Source organism: Triturus cristatus, chromosome 1_2 (assembly GCF_964204655.1).
Source record: "Triturus cristatus chromosome 1_2, aTriCri1.1, whole genome shotgun sequence".
Lineage (NCBI taxonomy): Eukaryota > Metazoa > Chordata > Amphibia > Caudata > Salamandridae > Triturus > Triturus cristatus.
In genome coordinates this window covers 1,123,518,607-1,123,533,978 of record NC_140580.1, presented here as the reverse complement: position 1 = coordinate 1,123,533,978, position 15,372 = coordinate 1,123,518,607, and positions in this window count along the sequence as shown.

Here is a 15,372-nt window from a genome sequence, read left to right as displayed (position 1 = left end):
CTGCAATGGGGACCTGCTTCTCCCCGAGTTTTGCTAACCTTTTTCTCTGGATGTGGGTGGAAGAAATCCAGAAAGATCTAAGGGAGAACAAAACAGAGGGGATGATCATCAAATGGCTAAGATACATTGACGATCTCTTTTTAATATGGAAAGGCAGTGAAGAAAATGCGAAAACATTTATTGATAAATTGAATAGCAACAACTTCAACCTAAAACTGACACACAACATCAGTAAAACAGCCATTGAATTCTTAGATGTGGTAGTGGAGGTGAGAGATAACAAAATCTGTACCAAATTACATAGAAAGGACACTGCAGGGAACAATCTTCTCCATGCCCTAAGCAGCCACCCAGAGACACTCAAATGGAGTATACCATTTGGAGAACTGCTTAGGGCAAGGAGAAATTGCAGCACCCACAAAGATTTTGTAGCAGAACAGGAAACCATGTTAATCAGATTCAAAGAAAGAGGATATCCGAAGTGGGTGCTGGATAGAGCGAAAGATAAGGTCAGTAAAATTCATAAAGAAGAGACACTACAAGAGATAACTCCTGTAGAAAAAGAAAATCAAGCAAGAGTCATCCTAACATATAATTCAGAATCAAAAAAGATTTCTAAAGTCTTAAATCAAAGTTGGAATATCTTGACATGTGAACCCACCTTGGCTAATGATTTACCCAAACTCCCTCAGATAACGTATAGAAAAGGAAAGAACCTTAAGGATATCCTCATGAAAGGTGACATAAGCAGAAAACATGCAAATACACGTCGCAACCTTAAGGGATTCTTCCACTGTGGACATTGCAGGACATGTCGTAATAGCCACATGCGGAAGAAATACTAAACGCCTACATCTGAGAAAAGTATAGAACAGTTCCTTACATGTGGTTCTAACTATGTCATTTATATTTTTGACTGCCCTTGCAAATTACGATATGTAGGCAGCACTACCCTGGCAGCCAAAAAGAGAGTAATGGAACATATGAGAGCAATCAACAACAAAGACCCACATTACCCTGTAGTGAGACATTTTGCAGAGTACCATCTCTCAAATAGTTTGCTACTAACTTACTACGCAATTGAGCAGATTGAATACAACAGACGGGGTGGAAATAGGGAGCTCCAACTCAGACAACGAGAATCTTGGCATATCATCAACTTACAAACTAAATATCTGGGGGGGTCACAATCAAGGTGAAGAACTAAGTGTACATTTACATGAACATTAATCCCACCTGTAACCATTTGAAATCTGGGTAAAATGTTTTATAAACATGTAGTCGGAACTATGATTGTGTAGATTTTTATCGGAGCATATTGTGGAGAATATTAGGCGTGTCATATATGTAGAATTAGGTTTTAACCTTAACCATAATATAATTATGGAATTTGTTTGTGTTTTTCTTTTTTTTAAACACAGGAGGAAAGGAAGGGGCCGACCCAGGAGTGGATTCATAACTCCCCCTACCCTTTACTTCGACATCACGGAGTGATGAGAAAGACAATAACTACACATTACAGATAAGAGAACCCTTCGGTTCCTAATAATCAATTGTGTTATTTTCTGTACATATTATTATTTAGAAGTGAATGGAGGGAAATAGGGAAGCACTTGATTGTAAATATTTGGTTTCTACTTCACTAGATTTAATTTGGCATGAGATCTTTGTGGAAAAGCATAATACTTTAGGAAAACGGACGCTCTTGGTGAGGCACAGGAATGGCCTATTCTTTCGGAAAATATGGCACTATGTCGATACCAGCAATATACATGACTGTTGAATGTTGATAGGAAGAGAATATTCATCTAACATTGGGCCTTACAGTTGACATTATGTATACTGATTATGCTTATAATAACAGTTGTCAATTATGACGGAATACGTTCAATATAAACAGTCTGGTATATAGGACAGAATACATTGAAGACACATGGCACTTTGTCGATAATAGATATTTGTTTGAATGTTTAGGGGCAGCAAGTGTAACTACTATAGTGCGTAATAGAACAGCCTTTACCCATGACCGAACATTTGAAATGCATTGGGCACTATGTTGATATATATATATACTGTATTGGGTTAGAATTGCATTGCAAATAGTAATAACCTTACCTATAGCACTTGTATAATACGACATACATTATAAGAATAGCATTCCACAATGGCCGCCATAAGAACATACATTTCAGGACTGCTAGAATTAAGTCCGTTTTTGATTTCATATGCTTGTACTTTATGTTATATATCACCCTGGGCGTTACACTACGCTTCGCCCACGTAGTGTATGTAGCGCTGCCTGCTTCGCAGTTTTTGAAGTAGGCGAAGCAGGCAAGCGCTACGCACACGCCAGGGCGAAGCGTAGCTGCCTGCCGCCCGCCACCCGCCTCCCGCCCGCCCTCCTTTTAAATCATATCTTGCATGTTAAATAATTAAAAGTAAAGAGACTTACCTGAAGCGCGGCGTCTCCGGGGCTCCCTCTTCCTCGTTTTCAACTTCTTGTGACAAATGCGCGGACGCCCGCGCATGCGCATTTCTTGCGAGAAATGCGCATGCGCGGGCGTCCGCGCATACGCATTTGTCACAAGAAGTTGGAAACGAGGAAGAGGGAGCCCCGGAGACGCCGCGCTTCAGGTAAGTCTCTTTACTTTTAATTATTTAACATGCAGGGTATTATTTAAAAGGAGGGTGGGCAGGAGGCGGGCGGCGCGTAGTGGGGCTACGCGGAGCGCGCGAGTGTGCGTAGATTTGGGCACACTACGCGCTGCTTCACGTAGCCCCACTACGCCCACTACGCCCACCCTTAGTTATATATCCATGTCTTTCCCACACCTCAGTGTGTGAGCAAGCCTGCTGTGACAGGCGAAACACGTTACTGAGAAATTAAAAGACCTGGTGATGAAAATATCCTCTTTGTGATCGTCTAAATTGATATTTGGATGAATATATATTTAATGAGAATGTAGCTGAGAGCAGCGGAGCACTATAAATTGCAGCTTTGAGATACACAAATTAGGAGGTAAAACGAATCAAGAATGTGATTACAGATGAGGGAATACAGTCTTTAATGACCAAAAGGACAGGGGTTATGATGGCCATAAATGGTTGACTAGCTGTTTCGTCAAGTGATGAGTATGGTACCTAGGGTTCACTGACATAATATCGATGTTAAAAATATTGATGACAAAAATATCGATGGAAAAATATAAAATGCAAAAATATTGACGCCCTATACTTATATGCTTGTACAGGTAAGTACAAAAATATCAAATCAAAAATATAGAACTAAAAAATATCGATGTAAGAAATATAGATTAAAAAATATATATAAATTTAAATAAAGTATATTAAATATATTAAATATTAATAGTATTTTTAACAAAATAAATTACATTTAATATACATTTCAACTAAATATAACAAATTAATTTAATTTATAAAAATAGAAACACATAAACATAATAATTCATGCATATACATATATTTAACTATTAGCAGAGGAATTAAAATTACTATTTCCCCTCCAGTGAGTGCAACAGTAGGGAAAGTGCTGGATAGCGGAGGGGTAAAAATTACTCTTCCCACTCCTGTGAGTTCAACAATAGGGAAATTATTGGATAGCGGAGGGGTAACAATTACTATTCCCACTCCAGTGAGTGTAACAGTAGGGAAAGTGTTGGATAGCGGAGTGGTAAAAATTACTATTCCCACTACAGTGAGTGCAAAAGTAGGGAAAGTATTGGATAGCAGAGGGGTAAAAATTACTATTTCCCCTCCAGTGAGTGCAACAGTAGGGAAAGTGCTGGATAGCAGAGGGGTAAAAATTACTCTTCCCACTCCAGTGTGTTCAACAGTAGGGAAATTATTGGATAGCGGAGGGGTAAAAATTACTATTTCCACTACAGTGAGTGCAAAAGTAGGGAAAGTATTGGATAGCAGAGGGGTAAACATTACTATTCCCACTCCAGTGAGCGCACCAGTAGGAAAAGTATTGGATAGCAGAGAAACAAAAATTACTAATAACATTTAAACAATAGATTTTTTTTAAAATCATAAAAATAAATAAACAATATTAAAAAATATGAGATTAAATATATTAAACATATAAAAAGAACACATATTATAATATAAATTGCATATAACAAAAAGCTACAAATATTATATGAAATAGATTAATAAATACATTTATAAACCATAATTATTTAAAAGGAGTAAATATTAACAAACAAACAAATTATTTAAAACATAAATGTATTTATTTTATTTCCTACCCTATAACACCACACCAATAAAAAAACACTTCAAAAGTGTATTTACATTTATTTCCATAATTAACATATTTAATAATCAATGTAAAAAATATTAATAATAAAAAATAATAAACATTCATTAAATACACATGCTTTAACACTATAATATCGACAACACACACCAAGGTGCCGATTCCGATCCGGTAAAAAAAATTCCCGTACGAATCGTATCTTTATTTTTTTACGTACGAATCGTACAAGTCCCGTACAAACGGCCAAGTACGATTCGTACGTGTAAAATACATACGAATGACATTGGGAAAAGTCTACGACATGTACCCGGACAGTTTTACGTACGATTCGTAAAACTGAAGTCTGAGCGCACAAGTACGATCCGTACCGTCCGTCCGAATATACAAACGCAGGTAATACGCTCCGTCCGAATATACAACCGCATGTAAAACGTCCCGTACGGAGCAAACTGTGTACCACCCCTACCCCGGGCACACCTGGGCGAGGGGTACGAGTCGTACGGCCCCCCCCCCAGCCTCCCACCCCTCCCGTGTACATCCGCACCGTACCTCCAGCACCCCCCCATGTCCGCGCCGTACCCCAGCAACCCCCCCTGTCCGCGCCGTACCCCAGCACCCCCCCATGTCTGCGCCATACCCCAGCACCCCCCCATGTCCGCGCCGTACCCCCACCCCCCGTATGTACGGTGCATACCCCCACCCCCCGTATGTACGGTGCGTACCCCCAACCCCCCCCGTATGTACGGTGCGTACCCCCACCCCCCGTATGTACGGTGCGTACCCCCCATATGTACGGTGCGTACCCCCACCCCTGTATGTACGGTGCGTACCCCCACCCCCCGTATGTACGGTGCGTACCCCCAGCGCGTACTATAGTCGCTAGTTTATACTATCCACTCGGTTGAAGCCGCAGCATGTCGGTGTCCTGCGTTCACCACCAACGCGTTTTCAGCTCATTGTCTTACACCCTGAGACCCTTGTGTGAACGCGCCACCTTTCCACCTTTAACATTACACGAGACCGCTGGGCATATTAGACAAACTACTATAATGAAGCCGCAGCATGTCGGCTTAGTGCATTTCACCCTCTACGCGTTAGCTCACGGTCTCTACTTACGCGGCCCCCATTATTCCGACTTTAACACTACCACTAATTATTCCTAAGACCGGTGGTGGTATTACACCTTGAACACGGCAAATACTAAATAATATGTTTACCTTCTCGGTACAGCACACTTGTGAATATCACACTGAGTCCGTCCACTCTGTTATTTGACGAGACATGCACGGCGAAGCTGTACCATTCTACCTCCTTCACATGAGCTATGCACCACGGGTTGGTGGGACACGAGTTTTTTTGTCCCCCCCCCTTTTCCGGTGACACTTGTACAACTTACGTTGATATACTCTAGAGGCATGAGAATTACTAGTTCACAATCGCGTGGTTTTACTCTACTGTATCCTTTTGTTGCCTGAGTTGACAGTGTCATGTTCTCATATTTTGCCTACAAACTCCCTGTCATATAGTATACCCGTTCAAGTGGTCGGGTCGCCTTCCCTCATCTATGAGGCCTTCCATTCGACCTCTAAGAGGTAAGAATTGTTTCTATCCCCCTTGAATGTGGTGTTACCTCTCACTTCTGTCATGTCATGTTTTTTAACTTCGTCATGTCATGTTATGTTTTAACTTTGACCTAGCGTTAGTTCATAAAACTTTTAATCCTCTTCTCCACGAACTAATTGTGATTAGATGAGACCGTTTTTTTCTGGTCACTATAGGGTGATGTACTGGTTTCTAATAAAATAGCGGACTAGTCCACCCTTATCAGTCTCTGATGGTATCTACTCCTTCCCTTCCCTCCCCCTCTCTCTTTGTTGATTCTTTCTATTTAGGTGGAACGCCAGATCATGAACCCTAATCTAAGGACCTTGACATTAAGAAGGGGAGATCACATCCCTTGACTGACCATTAGCGGTCAGGTTATATCGGTCCTGAAGAAGTGTTGCTTTACTTTAGAGCACCAGACACGAAACATGTTGACCTAATCGACTAAAGGCTACTGAAATACCCTTACCTATTACACGTAGCCTCACTGCTTTTTAATAAGTCCCAACCTTGATTACTTAATAAAGTGAAACAACAAGGTCAGGGGCTATTTTAAATCACATTTCGCACACCTTAGAAGACATTGTTTCTCCTAGAGCCCCACACACCTCACTCACCAAACGGCGCTCTCAGATCAAAAAGATCTCTGATAAAGATGCCACCAGGCCTGTCGGACATTGCAGCGCCAGTCCGACGAGGAGTTCCCGATGATGAAGCATGACACCCTAACAGGTGTGTGAGGGCATTACGATCTGAACTTGCAGATTCCCCTAGATACCATCCACGATTGTGTAGATAGTCATTGTAACTCCCTACCCAGGCCCCTAGGGAGGAACTGTTCCCTTCTGATATTTATTGGTACGCACCATACATACAGGGGGTACGCACCGTACATATGGGGGGTACGCACCGTACATACGGGGGGTGGGGGTACGCACCATACATACGGGGGTGAGGGTACGCACCGTACATACGGGGGGTGGTGGTACGCACCGTACATACGGGGGGTGGGGGTATGCACCATACATACAGGGGGTGGGGGTACGCACCGTATGTACGGAGGGTGGGGGTACGCACCGTACATACGGGGGGTGGGCATACAGTGCAGACATGGGGGTGTGCTGGGGTACGGTGCGGACATGGGGGTGGTGCTGGGGTACGGCGCGGACATGGGGGGGCTGGGGGTACGGTGCGGACGTGTAGGGATGGGGGTACGGTGCGTACCGGGCCCCCTTTTCACCGTGCATCGTGGCGTACTTAGCTTTTCCGGCACTTTTTGGGTCCCGTAAAAATATTGCCGTGCGAAGTGCTGTGGGTACGAATCGTACTTGCTGGTCCGTAAAACGCTGCCTGACGCCGTGCAAATGTCGCGTACGCGGTGTCCCGGATCGGAATTGTGGGTATGTTTTAGCCGGTCGGTGTTTTTTACGATTCGTACGGAAATGGTGTTTCTGTACGAATTGTACTTGCAGGTTTGTAAGGTGGTTTTCCCGGGTACGAGTCGGACGCAGAAAACGCTCCGTCCGACAGTTCGTACCCGGGTTTTACTGGATCGGAATCGACACCCTAAAGTTAATTACACAATTACCATAATTAATTTCTAATTAATTAATACAAATTAATTAACAACTAATTATTAATTCATCAATTAAAAATACATTACTTCCCACCATTTACACCTATAGGCAGCAAAAAACACACCTAAAACTAATTACACAATTACCATAATGAATTGCCAATTAATTAATTAAAATGAATTACCAAAATATTAATTAATTCATAATAAATTACTTTACAAATTTAACACTATAACATCTCAATGAAACAAATATTGCTAAATAGAAAATATTCAATAAATCTAATATAATTGAATTACTTCCCACCCAATTCCCCTATTAACCCACAATCCAAAAAAAAAAACTAATTACACAATTACCATAATTAATTGCCAATTAATTAATTAAAATTAATTATCAACAAATTATTAATTAATTCATAATAAATTACTTTACAAATGTAACACTATAACATCTCAATTAAACAAATATTAATAAATAATAAATATTCAATACATTTAATATAATTGAATTACTTCCCACCCTATTGCCCTATAAACCCACAACCCGCTACAGAACTAAAAATGCAAAATTCAAATAAAAAATATCAATAACAACTAAAAATAATGTATACATTTTATATAAAAAAATTACTTCCCACCCTATTCCCCTATAAACCCACAACCCACTGTGGAACTAAAAACACGAAATTCAAATAAAAAAATTAATAACTACTAACATTTTAACACATATAATAAAAATACAAACAATTCTTATACAAAACAACATACATCACATACATATAAAATATATACAAAAATACATAACATTCATAAAAATTCGATATTTTTAACAACTATATTTTTGCAAACGATATTAAACACTTTGATATTTTAAACATCGATATTACTTACCTAAAAGCGATATTCTTAACCACGATATTTTGTCTGTCGATATTTCTGACCCACAATATTTTCACCTCGATATTTGTGCAAGACGATATTTTTGCCTCGATATTCTGTCTCTGCACCGGTAGCTACTACGTACATTCATCGGGGTTAGATGCTAGGATATGCTGGGTGAAGAATGACCCTAAGGGTTCCTTGTACAATAGTTATAACAGGATGATGATGAATGAGGTGCATTTCAAATAAAGCAATTTACTCCGCTTGCCTAATTAAATAGATTGTTTTACCACACTGGAGACAGTGGATGGAAGCACCTGAACATGCCCATTGTCGAGACCGAGAATGGCGTGTTCAGTGACATGTCCAAAGTGGCATAGGACACAGCTGGGTTAGATGATATCCGTAGGTTGATGGTTTTCTTATCGTAGCCGTGTGACATAGAGATGAAGACTGGACTTATCCAAATGGAGTATAAGCTGCAAGCCTATGAGTATTAGTGCTTTCTGACTGCCTTAACTACATAGTCTCCCTGCCTGAAAAGGAGAGATGGCCTGGAAGGTGGAGACGACAGTTGAAGGATATCACTGAAACTCACCAGAGAAGGTGTACCACAAACAACTAGGAGGCTGATGTTTCACAGCCATTTTAAGGACATGACACTAAAGCTTTGACATACAATGGCCATTTTGTGTATTAGAGAGGAAATACCTATATCCTCGGAATGAAATATATCTTCAAAGGATGTTGGTGGATTTGCTACAACAATACTTTATGAAAAAAGAGGGTCAAGCCACGGAGTATTCCCCCTGAACTAATGAATTAACAAATAGATTAACTCCTGGCCAAAGTATGCTGCAACTGTGTTTCTTTTTAGGAAGGGATCACTCAACAACCCAGAAATGGCATACTGGATCATCGGTCCTTCTCCACACTGGCATCTAGGAAAAATGCCAGGGTGGGCTACAAGCCTTCTTGAGGGGAGCTCTTAAGAGGTTATAATGGGAGGTGATCAATATGAAAGTGGACTGTGTGAGATGTACCAAAAGTGCAGAGGCGATATATACGAAAAAGAAGTGAGGGTAAAACTACCTCTTCGTGGTCTAACATTTTTTGACGCAGTAGCGTTATCCACAAACAGCATTATCCACTGAAAAAGCAAATACCAATCTCTCCTCATGGTTGCTAGGAGTTGCCATCAAGGGACTCGTAGACCAATATAATGATGAATTAATTGGCAATCCAATTGAAATATATATATAAACTCTAGAACTGCTTCATGTTATGGAGATTTGTGGAAGTCAAGCAGGTACCGCTAGAGTGTGTCTAAAGGATGGCATTGTTGTCCCTCAAAACCTGTTCTGTTTACAAATGGGTCTACTCAACAATATCATCCAAAAACACATCATAAATTAAGAGTTGTTACAAATTGATATTCAAAAAGATCTCTATATTATCTCTACACCCTACAACACAACTAAAGGCAGGCAAAACAGTCTGCATCATCTTAGGGGCAACCCAGGTTTCAGCACTTTAAATGGGAAGCCTCTGATTGAATTCCAGACTAATAGTAAACTCATTATCAGTCTCAGAGCCATGCTCGGAGGCAGATTCAAAAAGCAAATCTACAACCTGCTGTGCGGCCAGCCTGCAGGAGGCCATATTGCTTACTGTGAGAAACTGTGTTATTGGTTGAAGGGGGGCTGACCCCTGTTCAAGCAACAGCCACAGGGTGAACCACTAAATGTCAATAAATTAACCTGTGCTTAGCCCTGGGTAGCTTTTCACAAAAAGCATTCGGGTTTAACTTGGAGGCAATGTGGAAAGTATTTATGCAGCACACAAAAAGTAACAAAGTGAAAACACAGCATACGAAAAATCCCACACTAATTTAGAAAAATTGAAACAAATGTAATGAATAATGTAAGACCAAAATGACAAAGATCCAATCAGCAGAACTGTAGATATGCAATATTAAATATTTAAGTGAAAATAGCACTTAAAGGCACAAATCACCTACTGCAGTTATCTAGTCATGCCGGACCGGGACAAAGTCACAAGTTCAGGCAGACCATGATGGAGCACCGGCAGGCTACAATGATCCTGTCAGGGCCACTGAACAAAAGTACCTTAAATCCTGAGTATGAATCGATGCGGTGTTCCACATTGAGGAAGCGTTGCGCAGCGACGATTCCTATGAGCTGTGAAGCTGCAATGCGAGGTCCTGCCTCATCGATGAGGGGCTTGCAATGTGATGTCTTGCATCAAGATGTTATAACAAACAAATGATGGACGGAATGCTGACAATGCAGACATTCTCCCCCAGTCAAGAGATCTGGGTTAAATCCATCGTTCTTTTGCCCACTACGCCACCCCAGTTCAGACATGGCCATATGCAAATCAGTCTTGACCCTGTGCCTCGTGGGAACAGTCCAGCCCGAACTGCCAAGCCATGTCTTCCCTGGACCGGAATCAAGCATCCTAGGACCGGTTTCTGGCTATCAGCCGTCATCAGCCAGGATAGCTTAACTCCAGTGGCGTAGTGAGCACGGGACCCACGTCTGGGCATACCCATCCCACTTAGGGCGAAAAGCGTTACAACAAACAAATGATGGACGGAATGCTGACAATGCAGACATTCTCCCCCAGTCAAGAGATCTGGGTTAAATCCATCTTTCTTTTGCCCACTACGCCACCCCAGTTCAGACATGGCCATATTCAAATCAGTCTTGACCCTGTGCCTCGTGGGAACAGTCCAGCCCGAACTGCCAAGCCATGTCTTCCCTGGACCGGAATCAAGCATCCTAGGACCGGTTTCTGGCTATCAGCCGTCATCAGCCAGGATAGCTTGACTCCAGTAGCGTAGTGAGCACGGGACCCACGTCTGGGCATACCCATCCCACTTAGGGCGAAAAGCGTTACAACAAACAAATGATGAACGGAATGCTGACAATGCAGACATTCTCCCCCAGTCAAGAGATCTGGGTTAAATCCATCGTTCTTTTGCCCACTACACCACCCAAGTTCAGACATGGCCATATGCAAATCAGTCTTGACCCTGTGCCTCGTGGGAACAGTCCAGCCCGAACTGCCAAGCCATGTCTTCCCTGGACCGGAATCAAGCATCCTAGGACCGGTTTCTGGCTATCAGCCGTCATCAGCCAGGATAGCTTGACTCCAGTGGCGTAGTGAGCACGGGACCCACGTCTGGGCATACCCATCCCACTTAGGGCGAAAAGCGTTACAACAAACAAATGATGGACGGAATGCTGACAATGCAGACATTCTCCCCCAGTCAAGAGATCTGGGTTAAATTCATCGTTCTTTCTTCCACAGGCCCAGATGTGTTCTGAAGAGTTGGGTCAAAGGGTACAATATTTATACCTGGTGCCCATTTTCTCACTAGGAGAAGATTCTGGAGGTTTCCACCCCCCTGCGGTGTTTGGAATTTTCTGCCTCCCTGCCCTGGCTCCAGATTGTCTTAGTTCAAAAAAGACCAGAGGCACCCCTTTTGTGAGAGTACTCAGGCAGAGCCTTTTGCGGGGATTCTGCACATACACAGAACTATGCACAGGAAAATAGGACCTCGGTGTATAGGGGTTGTACCTTCCTACCACCTTAGTACCCAAAATCCCAAAACCGACTAGCTATAGTGTCTTATTTGTTCTCCTACATAATTCTGAAGCTACAAATGATTAGATAACCCAGAACATAACACTCCCGACTCTCTCAGGAATCGCGGGAACAAGACATACACTTTCGCTCACTCACTCATACTTGTTCACAATAAGGATTGTCGGAGTCACTGTTTAGTTCAAAACGTTTATTTTAACTATCGTGCTCAATGATACAGTATACGAGCCAATACCAGCAGGAAAATGCATAAACCTAAAGCATTTAGCATTGTTACAATACCATAGAATACAAAGGGGGATGTCATTATATATAGACAGTGGAAAAAGGACTATAGGACCTAACCACCCTCCCCTTGGTAAGGTGAAGTTTATTATATAAAGGAAGATATTTGGGCTTTGTCAGCAGACCCCATACCTTAAAGCCTAGATGGCAGGTTTACATCATAGGTACAGCATAGCTCTTCTCCACGGAAAGGTCTCTCTCCAAGTGTGTGTGAACAACATGCATCCCTGTAATATCATAGCACGAGTTTCTAGCAGTGCAGCTGTGTTTAGCATGTTTTGTCTAGGTGCTAGGGACTGACCAGAACAGAATAACAAGGGGCATGTTTATTGACCTTGCACATCGTGTTCAGACTAAACTCCAGGAATAAGCATAAAGCAAACAGTTCTCATGTGAAAGGCACAAACAGAGTCTTGCAAAATAAAATCATGTAGTAACATGTGCAAAAGAAGCATCATGGCAGCAGAGCTCATGCTAACTTAGGAATGTCGAGAATGACCCCAACAGCCACATAACAAGCCTTTGCAATGTGCAAGTATGGCAGGTGACAGATCCTCCCCCTCATCAACTCAGAGTGGACCATCCTGCCACCAATTACCTTCTCTTTGTCTCAATGTCTGCGAGCAATACACAAAGCCCAACTGCCAACTATAACTAGTGATGTAACCCAGGATACAGGTAGAAGACACCAAATGGTTGAGACATGAAAATACCATGTTTCTAAAAGTAGCATTTTCAGATTTGTGACTCAAATCCGACAGTACGACTAAAGAAGGCATTTTATTACAATTCTTTGCACATCAACCTCGACCTGTCTATCTGCTCCCAATTGAAAGTTATCTCTCATTAATTTTAATGGGGTAATCCAATGTTATCCTAAGGCCTTGCAGAAATGAAAACGAATTTAGGAGTTTTTCAGTACCAGGACATGTAAAAGTTAAAAGTACATGTCAAATGTTTTAAACACACTGAATCCTGCCCTCTGGACTGTTCAGGGCCTACGCTAGGGGTGACTTATAGGCCTGGGCAATGACTCCGCTCCGCTGCCGGAGTTTGCGGAGATTGGTTACCTACACGTTCCTTTAAAATCACGGAATTCAGGCATAAACTCTAGCGGAGTCAGCTACTAAACTGCACCCACAAATGCTTTGATAAAGCAACTTTACATGCTGAAAAGCATATAACCAATTCACAAAAGTGAACTTTGAAAATGAAAAATATCAGGCAATGAGAGAGTTAATGAAATTGGGGTCCCCTTAACCTAGGGGGAGGACCAAGCAGATGCCTTGAACACAAAGAGCATATCATGCTGAACGATTCAGTGGTGGTCCCATTCTCTTAGGACTACCCCAAGCACAGTTATGGGCAAAAATACAATCCCAACCAAAGGCCCTGCAAAGCATTATGGGACGAGATTAGGAGTGGGCAGTGAATATTATAGTATCCAATATCAAAATAATTCTACAAAGAGCTGCAGTTCAAGTAGTCGTTACTAGGTGTCCCTCACGAGTCAAATGCAAAAGCATTGAAATTATTGCATCAAGCTGCAGTTCAACTAGTCGTTGCTAGGTGTCCCTCAAGTCAAATGCTTTTGCATTTGGCTCATGCGGGACACCTAGTAACAACTAGTGGAACTGCAGCTTCATGAAAGGGTTTCAATGCTTTTGCATTTGACTCGTGAGCGACACCTAGTAACGACTACTTGAACTGCAGATCTTTGTAGAATTATTTTGGAATGGTTTCACTGGCACCACTATTGCATCACAGCTGGGACATCCATCATCTAGAACGCTTTTGTTGGGGACCAGCACTAAGGGTGAGCTGCCCGTGCTGTTTTTCACTGTTTGCGACCAGGAACATGAAAAAATAATGTCTCCTGCTGGTTTGAAGAAAATTCACAGTGTGTCAGCAATGCATTTTTCAGGAGCAAATTTTTGTGTTGGCAGTTTGTTTCTGAAATACAACAAAAAATACTCAATGGGTCACCATGACGCGGCATTCTTACGGCACCACAGTTTCTTTTAAAGTGCTCTTGTGGTGTTGGCGGGAGCACTTTCAATTAGAATTCTCAGCCAACAATACGGCAGGCAATCCCAAATGTTGTATGAGGGTGGTTGATATGGTCAATTCCCTGCTAAATTCTAGAGATTCCCTTTGTCTTCTAAATCAGGACTACCATCTGTATGCATTTGTAAAGCCTTTATGGGCAGCAGTTAGGATTAAAGTCCAGTTTATGGATATATAAGTGATAACCCCACTTGGATCGACATTTGTCAATCTATTAATTTCCTCTTCCCCAGTACCGCAGCTGTCTACAGCAAGTGATTGCAATAGGTTGTTAGTGGTAATTACAATATCCCACAAACTCCCCTGGTACACTTGGTATAGGTCATCTGGTGCCACTGTCCCTTTCTCTTTCAAACATGGCTATCCCAGCCTATCTCAGAATTTTGCTTGTGAACCAACGTCAATCCCTTCGCATATGGTGGAAAAAAGGTGCAATATAAGATTGCTCTCTGCGTAGAATGTATCCAGAAGAAAAAACATGAATGGGATGATTACATTTACTTTTCAGAAATAAAAAAGTCCTTTATGCATTCGTATGAAAGCACTTCCTAGAATGATACACGAAACAGCCAATAGCATAATGTCAGAGAGGTTCAGTCCCCTAGGCTGAGTTAAAGTTCACTCTATGCATATTTTTTTATTAATTGGTAACTATATGTAGATCAGGTAGATGCGCTGTCAAGCCAGACCTAAAAAGGAAGACTACTCATAAGCTGTTCAATGTTTTCTGAAAAGAAAACTCAGTGACAATCCTTGGTGAGACAGAGAGGGAGTTTAGTGGTAAATTTCCATTATAATGATTGCCTATCCGTAATGTGTTGTATCTTTGTATTTCATCTCCATATCATGTGATCGCCCTTCTTGTATTTGAATTATATTTTCCGTCCTGCTTCTACTTGTACTTCTTTTATGTTAGTCTTTTTGCTTCTGCCCACTTAAGCTACATCTTCTGAGACCCATATGTCCCTTTTCTCTCTGATTTATTCTTTATTTGCAATATGACTATGTGTCTTATTTAGGGTATGCTGGACGGGGTGTT